Consider the following 10,913-nt stretch of genomic DNA (forward strand, 5'->3'; position numbering starts at 1 on the left):
ATTAGAAATGAATGTGCAAATATCTTAATGTCAATTGCATTAAAAATGAATTTTTCTGTATGAAACTATATTTTAATAATGAAGTGGAGATCTTTTTTAAAGGTTAAAACCTCAATTAATTTTATGTCTTATAGGGTTTATACTGAGTACAATATTGTATAATTGTAATAATTCAACTGTAAACCTAAAAATTTACAGTCAATTTTGTGAGATGCGGCCTAGCACAGAAAATTATTATTGAATATGTCATTGCTGATGTAATGAAATGCTTCTTCTAAGTATGTGGTTATTAAATAAATAATACAAGAACAAAACAAAATAAAAAATATGCTTCATAAAACAGCTTCAAATCTCATTACTGTAGGAAATATCTCAGTGATCATTTTAGGAATATGAGAAAGGACATATAAAGGCAGCAATAACAGGATATATTTCCTGTTGATATATTGCGATGGTTAAGATTAATTGTTACCTTGACAGAATCTGGAATCACTTGAGAGATGGGTCCCTGACCATGCCTGTGTGAGGATTATCTTATTGCCTTGATCGAGATGGGAAGACTCACCCTGCATGTGTAGCACCATTTCCTGACTGGAATTCTGTCCTGCATGGAAAGAGAAGGGGCATTAAGCAGCTGGCATTCATTCATCCTTTCTTCTCATACTAGACAACATAATATGACCAGCCTCTTCAAACTCCCCATGCATTGACTCCCACACCATGATGGACTGGAACCAAAAACTGTGAGCTAAAACAAATATTTCTCCATTAAGTTGCCTCTGTTGCAGGATATGTTTAATAGCAACAGAATAAGAATCTAACACCTATTAAATGTTTCAACTTTGTGTCAAATCCTTTCAAGAAAGGTCTACTTCCTTTTTCTACATTTGTACTAAAGGAAATTGAGGTTTGTGGAATTCAACTTATTTGTGCAACCTTAACATAGGAAAGTATTGAACTTCATTCAATTTGTATCCACAGCCTCTTATTAAAAGTGTCACTAGCTTTCCTTTGCTGGGGACTCAAACCCGCGACCCCGGCGAGGTGAGGATTGGGGATAAGTAAGCATGCCGCTCACCAGCCCACGACGCCTCCATTACCCAGGGACACTCAGACCCAACAGGGAGCCTAGTCAAGCAGGGACTCTTTTATTGCCAAGTGTTCTAAAGCTTATAAAGGCACCTGGAACTACCCCCGCCCCAGGGTGTATCTTAAGGATGATCATGCACTCTTCAGCAGTGAGGAAATATTCTTCAGACTTTCAAAGCAAGCCAGGACACACCCCCAGTAACTTCCTTTTGGACCTATGCAAGGTGGGGCTTTTAGGTCCCCACATTTCTTCATCTTCACCTTCATATGAACAGTACCAGAGGCTTTGGAATGGAAACTAAAGTGTCACAACCAATGCCCTCTTTAATTGGAATAGATAAATTTGAAAATGTTTTGTCTTGTTAGTATTTTTATTATTTTATAACATTCAATTTGGCATTTCATACTTAAAATGCTTATTCAACATCAATTTCAAGTCCTGACAAGTGACTAATATATTTTTAAATTCATTTACAGTGTGAGGATAAAAAAAATCTGACTCTATTATAAAATATACCTGAACAGTACAGTAGACTATAAAATACTCTGATCTCATTGAAGAATATACCTCTAAATAACACTTGCAATGGACTAAATGGTATTCATTTTAACATTTAAATAAAATATTATTCATGAGGCTGGAGAGATTGCTTAGCAGTTAAAAGTAATGGGTATTCTTGCAGAGGAACCAGGTTTGATTCCCAGCATCTACACGACTGGCTCATAGTCATAAATAACTTCAGTCCTAGAGTATCTAACACACTCTTCTAGCTTCCGTGGGGATTGCACGTGTGGGTGGGCTTATAAACTTGCAAGCAAAACACTTATACATGAAATAATACATATATATTATTCATTATTCAAATACAGTATATAAATAATTTTCAAATATTTCAAAACTGTTTGCAGTGACATTTTAAGTGATTTGGCTAAATGTTATTTCTGCCCTGATCTTTTGTTATAATGGTGCTTACAAATCACCTCCATTTACAAAAATCATGATCACTGTCAACACTGGGCAATGCCTTTGGACTACCTGTAGATCTCTGGTAAACTTTTGAAGTTTTTTCTCAGAGCATGTGAACCTCTCTGCTTTGGATTCATGGTCATTGACTTTGTAGACAGCCCACATGTTCATAGTTCGTGTTCTCTCTGGTAACGTCAGCTTGCTTTTGACAGAACTGCTTGATTTTGAGATCAGTAGTCCAACTTTCTCTGTGTCTATCAGCTGCATGAGGATCACAAGTAATGATAATGGACTTAGGCATCTGTTCATCAGCAAGAGACCTGTACCTCATTATAATCCTTTGAACAACCCACTGAGGTGTGCTAGCTCTCATTTTTCAGATGACGATTTTGAAACTGGGGTAGTTTACATTTCATACACAGGGTCACTGGCTAGCAATAAGTATCCCTAGTGGTTGTTCTAAGAATTATAGTATGCTAACAAATCTGTTAGTGTAAAGTGCAATATTCTTTGTATATTTCATCTTTAGGAAACAACTAAGTGATTTTTTGTTGCTATTATAATACTCATTGGAAATCTATGCATCTTCAGAATTGCATTCATCAAATTTATTTAGCAACCTGAAACATGATGGTTTTCCAAACATAAGATTTAAATGTTAAATAGTTAATAAGTGCAACAGTAAGTAAAATCATTTACTTTGAGAGGAAAAAAAAGTGGTAACTGTGTGTGCATTTGTGTGTGGGGCAGGGGTGGGGGTGAAGGGTGTGTGTGTGTGTGTGTGTGTGTGTGTGTGTGTGTGTGTGTACTCTGCATTCCTCAGAGCATTTTACATATTGATAACATCACCTTTAAATAAATGAATGGAATTTTATTGTGAAGGAAGGAAGGAAAGAAGAAAGGGAGAGAAGGAGGGAGGGAGGGAGGGAGGGAGGGAGGGAAAAAGGAAGGAAGGGAAAAGGAAGAAAAGAAATAAAAAGGAAGGAGAAAGGAAATAATGAACAAAAGAAAGAGTGATGTTGACTTATGCCTATTTCAATCAATTTAAGCTAGATGGAAGAAAATGTCCTTTTATTCAATCTGGTGGAAGAAAAATCAGTTGAACCCCATGTTCAAAATGAGCTTTGGTAACACCTCTGGGTTGTCTCTATTTGAATTTTCGATTTACTTTCCCTTTAATATCCATATAGCAGTGCTTTTAATATTTTGCTTTGCAATAGGAAGAAAGCATTAACAGAGTATACCTTTACTTTAATTAAAAATACTAAACTTAGGGCAAAGCAGTCTTGAGACTCACAGATTATATCTTGTTGAGCATCTATTCTAGGTTCTTACCTACCCTGGAGGGGTTGCATGTGGAGGGCCCAGGAAAAGGCTTCAAAGAGTTCACAAACCCCTGAAACTTTGTAAAAATATATTTGCATATTTCTCAGTGTGTGTTCATACCTTTCATTAAATTCCAGCAAGGCTGGAAAATAACCCAGCACTTGCCTTCCCTGGCACCTGTGCTAATTTAAAACCTTAATTAACATTTTAAAATTGTGAACTATAGCATGTGATATCAAATGTATCACAAATACATATAGCATAGAGAATCATTGCCTCCACAATTATAAACAAAAACATAAATTCAATGAACTTTAAAAATAATATACAATCCCATAGAGCCTAAATTTGAATCATCACCACTCATCTCTAAATATTTATTTTTCTTCATAGATATTTTTTCAAACAAAATATTTTTCTTAATTCTTTGAGAATTTCATACAGAATGTTTTGATCATATTCACCACATCTCTTCTAAAATATATCACCACCTCCCTACCCCCAACATAATGTCCTTTTTTTTTTCCAATTTCACAGGATATTTATTGCTCAGACAGCCACCAAACAGGTTTCCAATGGTACTAAAGATGGAATAGAGCGTACAGAGAAATCTGTGTGGTCCGTATAGTGCTATGTGTTTGCGGCAGGCATATGTGAGGCACAGCCACACTGGTAGATTCTTTTTTCTAAAGTCCGTGGAGTTCAATTTGTGCTACCCAAATACTTTTGAATATGGGTATATCACTTGAGCATGGTGGACCTACCAAGGATTATACCCTTAAAGAAAACTGACTCTCCCTCTCCAACAGTGTCTATAAAAAATGTTAATCTGTGCAAACTTGTCATTGCTTTGAATAGCTGTTAGCAAAATCATCAGTACAGCCAGGCTTGGTGGTACAAGCATTTAATGCCAGCACTTGGAGGCAGAGGTAGATGGATTTCTGTGAGTTCGAGTCAGTGTGGTCTAGACAGGCCTATACAGTGGACCTTGTCTCAAAAAACAAAGAAACAACAACTCCCCTCCCCAAATAACACATACAAAAACTATAAATAATTTGTGCTATATGGAATGACAGCCCAACATATAGAAGTTCTAAGAAATGATTTCTGCTTTTCTTCATATTTCTATAGTTTATTATTGTTTTAAAATATATTTTTATTGAATTTTTGTGTATTTCATATATACATCTTAATCATATTTATAACTCCTCCCCTATCTACACCCCCCATAGCCTCCCCACCAGAATTCATGCATTCTGTCATAAATATTAAGGTCTTCCAAGTCAAGTTTGTGTCCCCACATGACCGTCAGTGTGAGTTCATCTACTGGAGCCTGGTCCACCTATCTAGCACGACTTCCATGAAGAAAACCTACTCTCCCTCACCCAGCAGGGACCAGCTGCCAATACTTCCTTGTGCTAAGGTTGGGGCAAATTACAGCAATTGCGACAGCATGCACAAGACCCATGCAAACTCAAACCACACTTCTTCATAAACTGTCTCTTTTATGTCTCTTCTGTGTCATAAAATATCAGTCATTTCATGAGACAGAAAATTATAGAATAATTTCACTACATTGTCCTATCACAGAATATCAGATGACATGCCAAGTTACCCTTCACTTTAATACTATTTGTTTTCAGATATCTGAAATTGATTAACTCTTTTGAATTTTGATACAATAACATCTATATGAAATCTTTCAATACATTTTCAAAACTACTAAATAAAATTAATAATACATTTTGTAAATACAGTAAAACTTGCTCAAGAGGCCACTACCCCAAAACATATTCTATTTCTCTGCTATCATTACAGGTCTCTGTACTGTATGTTGACAAAGCACAGCTACATTTCTCCTTCAGGTTTTTTTTATCCACTTTCTAGTGTTTCATCTCATCATTTTCTTTCCACTGCATAATTTTATTACTACATATCTTCTAAACCTTTAGTTCAGGTTCATGAAAGTCTAGCAACAACTTGACAAGAAGGAGGAGCAATTTGATCGGGCAAGTACTAAAGGTAATGAGAAGTACTTTGTGATGCTTTATTTCATATCTGCACCGGCTCTCAAAAACTGTGATGGCATTTGTGAATTGGCAAAATGACCAAGGCTGAAAGTACTGACCACGCAATTGAAACAACTTTTTAAACACAATTTTCCTCACACAACTCACCTCCCAAAAGATACTTTGCAACACACTTTGTCATGTTCTTCATAAATGCCAAGTGGAAGAAAAACTATAATCACTATCTGCTACAGAGACTGATAGGTTGAACATTCGCATATGGGCTTTGCTTGTGTTCGGTTTACTTTAGCATACCTGTTTTTGTCTGCTTACAAGAAAGCTGAGCTAACACAATTTTTTAAGCCATGCAAGATATATGTACCTTAGGATACATTTCAAAATGCCCCACTAAGACTACACAAAGTTCAAAGTAGTTTCATAAATTGACCATCAGACATAGCTTGCTGCATGTTCAATTATCAACTAAGTTTCTTTCAGGAAGGAGAACTGAACCAATGGATATTTGAGAGCACATATGCTTCAGTTTTGTATTCTGGAAGGAAAAGCTATTCCAAATATTTGGATCTTGTCACCTAATACACGATTTGGACATGTACTTTCAATCCTTTCTTTGGAAGAGGCAAAGAACCCAATCTACTATTTAGTTTGGGGCTGCCATGTGATAACTGGTTGAAAAAAAGATCTAAGATAAATGCATCCACATTGGATTCACACAAATGCAGGGGTAAAATGTTCACAGGATCATCATGTTCCAAAACGCTGCCAAGATTTCCTTCCCTTGCAAACCCCTGCAATTGGGCTGCATCTCTGCTCCTACAGTGATTACCATAATTAATTGCAAGTACCCTAGGAAGAAGGCAATATGTAATAAATATGGGCTGCCTACCAATTTACCATAATTACTTTTCTCAGCAAGTGCCCCCATTCTGATTTTTTTCCAGGCTGATCTTGAACTAATCATGTAGACTAGGGAGGCTTTGAACTCATGAAACTCCTACCTCAGTCTCTGTATCACATCTCTGCTTTGATTTTAATGATCAAAAAACCAATTGTGCATTTTTCAGTTTAACATAAAAAAGTCTTATGCAGACATTTCCTCTGAATTGTAACCTTCTTTCTTGGAGGGAAGAGAGAGGCATAAATCTCAGGAAGCTACAGAGGTTTGCAAGGCTTAGAAAGGTGCTAAACCACACTAAGCTGAGGAAGTTCATAAAGTTACAAGATCCACAAGGCCCCTCTAGGGGTTATAGAAGCAGGAAATAATAACTGGGGTGAGAAAACTTTGTGATGATGCTATCACATCAGTAACCTTGGCAGAGACTTCCAGGGATATAGCTTTGATGACTTCTCACCCGTACTGGGATGGGTTTTTCAGTGATATAGACAACTTTGAATTGCCCATGCTCCTATAAATAGTTTCAATAAACTAACCTAACCAGCTGACCAAGCTAACTTGAGTAGAATTATTTTGTTTGTTGTTGTTATTGTCATGCCCTAAGGTGAATAAACATTTGTTTACATCTATTCAGGAAAAATTACATAACAAAGACAAAGTTGATTTCTGAGCATTATATAAAAATCACAGTGAATTTTTTCATTTATGAATTGCATGTCAGATTTAAAATGATGCATATTTTTTCAGTAGTCTTAAATAAAGTGGTAAAGGTAAGTTTGTTATTTTGGGGGTGATATCATTAGGCATATGGAAAGGAAATTTCTCTAACTATACAACACTATAAATGACGTATTCATTATGATATAAATTGAAAGACCGAGGAACATTCTTATTTGTGATGTTTAGTATATAGAAATTTATTTATAGAGTTATATAAACATCAAATCCACATGGATGTTAACTATTGTAGTCATACAAAATAGTCTTTTGGATTCAAGACATACTATAAATTAATAATTGGGAAATTAAAGTAAATACAATGAAAGCTTTTGATTATTGGAATAAAAGACAAAACTTCGACATTTTATTTAAATTGCCCTCTTCCCATGAAACCACATGTAAGGAAGTCTTTCCTTTATCCCATTAAGTTGTATTAAGTTTTGGTTGTATTTTTTCATCTTCTCATTGCTTAACCTCTTCTTTTAAAAAAAAAAATCTCTTTTTTCCACTTCTTTTTAAAAATATTATTTGGCTTTGCTCCCTCTCAGAAGCTTCCTCTGACTGCAAGGCTCTTTCTTGAAAAGTCACACCATTGCCCTCTTTCAAAATGAATCTGATTTCTGTCATGGAACACCACCCACAGCAGTTGGCTTCAGCCCAGTTTCTGAAGCTGACCAGACCTGAGCTCAGTTGAGACTCAGGGAAAAGTAAATTAAGCATCATTAATTTCTACAAAGATTGCTTTGTTTCTCTATATTAAAAACTAAAAATCCTAATTTTTAAACATTTTTGAAAAATGTATTTTGATTAGTTTTTGTACATATAATTTAAGAGATCATTCCTTCTCTGCTAGTACACGAGGCAAGGAGGGGGAGTCAGTTCTCTAACTCATTAACTAACATTTTATTAAAATTCTAAACTGAGTTACTCTTATTTTCGGTTGATATTTCTTTTGTTCCTTATATGTACATTTTAACAATAGATGTTGCTCTGCATGCTTTAGCTGTCAGTTAATTAAAGACAAAGGATTTCTTGGGGAAGAAAGCAACAGTTTTTAGTGACTGAACCTCTTAAGGAGCATAAGTCTTCACAAAGGGAATTAAGGTAACAAGAGCCAAGCCAACAAAAACCTGAAGTGTTTAGCAGAAGCAGCTTTGTTCTCTCCACCTACACATAATTTGAAAAATATAATGAGGCATAATTTCAGAAGACATGGTTGTTACTTTCAATATCTTATTATTTTTGTGATTTTTTTTTCTTGTTATTTATTAAAAAAAACTAATTGCAAAGGGTAGGTGCTTCCCGTGGCAGTCCTACCAGAATCAAAACACAAATCACTGTTCCAAGCCAAACCCGGTTATGTGTTCTTTTCCTTATTTAGTAATCCTATGATCTTCTAGTGTAGTCTCCTCATGAATGAATGGATGAATAAGTGATCACAAACACTTTCAGAGTACATCTAATAAAACACAGTTCATAGGTATCTTAAATATTAAAGTTTCTGATCCAGACAAATCCTAATCAGATATAAGCATACATTTATAAATACAAAACAATCATCTTATACAATCTTATGAAACCATCTGTGGATGCACAACAAAAGAATTGCTGCTGTTCCCTGAAAAGTAAAAGAGAAGTAGACAATGACAAAAAAAAAACGAGAAAAAAAATGTCATAAAAAAATGTCAGACTAAAAAGAATAAAAATCAATGGGAGGTGAATTCAAAGAGTTGCAGGCCAAAAACGAATGCTAGTAATATTCACACTGCTGCTTACAAACTTTGCTGAATGTAGGGCTCTGCAGTAAGCAGTAGTCTGTTAACTGTTACTCAAGCTCACTGAAGAACTGTTAGCTCTTTCTCCTAAACTGCTCTGAACAGCACACAAAGTTCAATAGAATACTACACGCAAGGATGCAGAGAGACGGTTCGGAGGTTACCAGGGCTTTCTGCTCTTGCAGAAGAAGACCTGGGTTCAGGAGCTCGAAATTACCTAGAACTCCAACTCCTGGGATTCAATGCCCTCTTCTGGACACCATGGGCACCTGCATATAGCTTCCATAAACTCACACAGACACAGTACACTTAAATAAAAAAATAAAATGAAGTAAATAAAACTACAAGCAAAACAAACAGCTAAAATTTAACACACAAAACATGGTGTTCTTGCAGTAAGAACATGATGCTGTGATACTCACAGATTAGGAAAAAAGTTTGATGCTTGTCAGTTTCCAAAGCTTGGAGATAGAGCATTGATGAACGTTCTATATTATTTTTAGTGACTTGAACAGGGCATTTTTTGAAATGCTATTTAGTGACATATCTACAATGCAATCTCTACACCTAAAGCTCATGGAACACAGAACAGTGGTAAAGAAGAAGACACTAATGAATCACTCTGTTTCGATAATGAAGCTCCCTCATGCACTGGAGGGCCAGGAACACAAAAGGTCACAAATGGCCAAAAGGTAGAGATGAAGGGTCTGATGAATGCTGGTTCCAGACAGGACTCTTTATTAAACTTCACCCACCCAAATCTCAGGGATCATCAAGGAAGAGGTGGAGGAAAGATTATAAGAACCAGGGAGGAGGTGCAAGACCATATGGAGACAGAGTCTTACAAGCTCCTAGGAACCTGCTCATAGGATTCTATAGCAATGATGTCAGCATACACAAGTCCTATGCAAACTCAGGCAGGCAATAATACAACATTGACCTGGGAAAATGAACAGCAGACCCCAATCTTATCTGAACATTCTATTTTGATCAAAAGTTCATGACTTGTATTGATTACTAGAAATATTTCATGAATTTCTGTTCTGTGAGATGTATTAGACCTCCTTCAAAAACTCAAGATACAGGTTAATGATTGTAGAGGGAATGACATGATTATCATTTTTGTAGGCAAAATTCTGTGTTATAGCTCAAGTCATAAAAAAACTTAAGACTAATTCTTTAAACAAATAGTGGTTGTTTAACATACCTGAAGCTCTGGTTATATCCCAGTATCCAATATTATCTGGGTATGTTGTGGTGGTGCATGACTGTTAGCAGTTTGCAGTTGAGGCAGGAGGATCAGGCATTCAACATCATCCTCAGTTTGAGGTCATCCTGGGCTACATGAGACCCTGTCTCAAAAGACAGCCAGAGGTGGTAGATGGACACAAAGTAAGAATCTTCCAGACAGCTAGTCAGATACTCATATGAGCTCACAGTAATGGTGACAGCATGCACAAGTCCTATGCAAGCTCACCAGTCAAAATCCCAGCATAAGCATGGGGAATTGAGTAAGAAATCCCAACCCAACCCAAGGAAGCTTTGGCAATTGATGTCTGCTGGCTGAGACAGAAACAAAAACGCCTTACAGGAATGAGCCTCTTCGTTGGTACACTGGATGGACCCACACTGAAGGACATTTGGGCTCAAGACATGCCTCATAGGAATATATATATATATATTCCCCACACTCTGGTACCAATTACTGTCTTAGTTTGTTTTCATTGCTGTAACAAAACACTCTGACCAGTACCAACTTGGGGAGGAAAGGGTTTGTTTGTCTTACATCTCCCAGGTTGTAGTTCATCAGGGAGCCCAAGGTAGGAACTCAGGGCAGGAACCTGGAGGCCTGTGTTGCATAAGAAAGCAGGCTGAGCAGGGGCCAAGGGAGCAACCCAGTAAGCAGCGTTCTTCCATGGCCCTTGCTCCAGCTCCTGCCTCCAGGTTCCTGCCCTGAGTTCATACCTTGGGCTCCCTGATGAACTGCGACCTGGGAGATGTAAGACAAATAAACCCTTTCCTCCCCAAGTTGGTACTGGTCAGAGTGTTTTGTCCTCCTTGGAACTGGAGTCATGGACAGTCGTTAAGTGCCAAGTGGGTGCCAGGAATTG

The sequence above is a fragment of the Nannospalax galili genome, unplaced genomic scaffold (genome assembly GCF_000622305.1).
Source record: "Nannospalax galili isolate Female #2095 unplaced genomic scaffold, S.galili_v1.0 scaffold203, whole genome shotgun sequence".
Lineage (NCBI taxonomy): Eukaryota > Metazoa > Chordata > Mammalia > Rodentia > Spalacidae > Nannospalax > Nannospalax galili.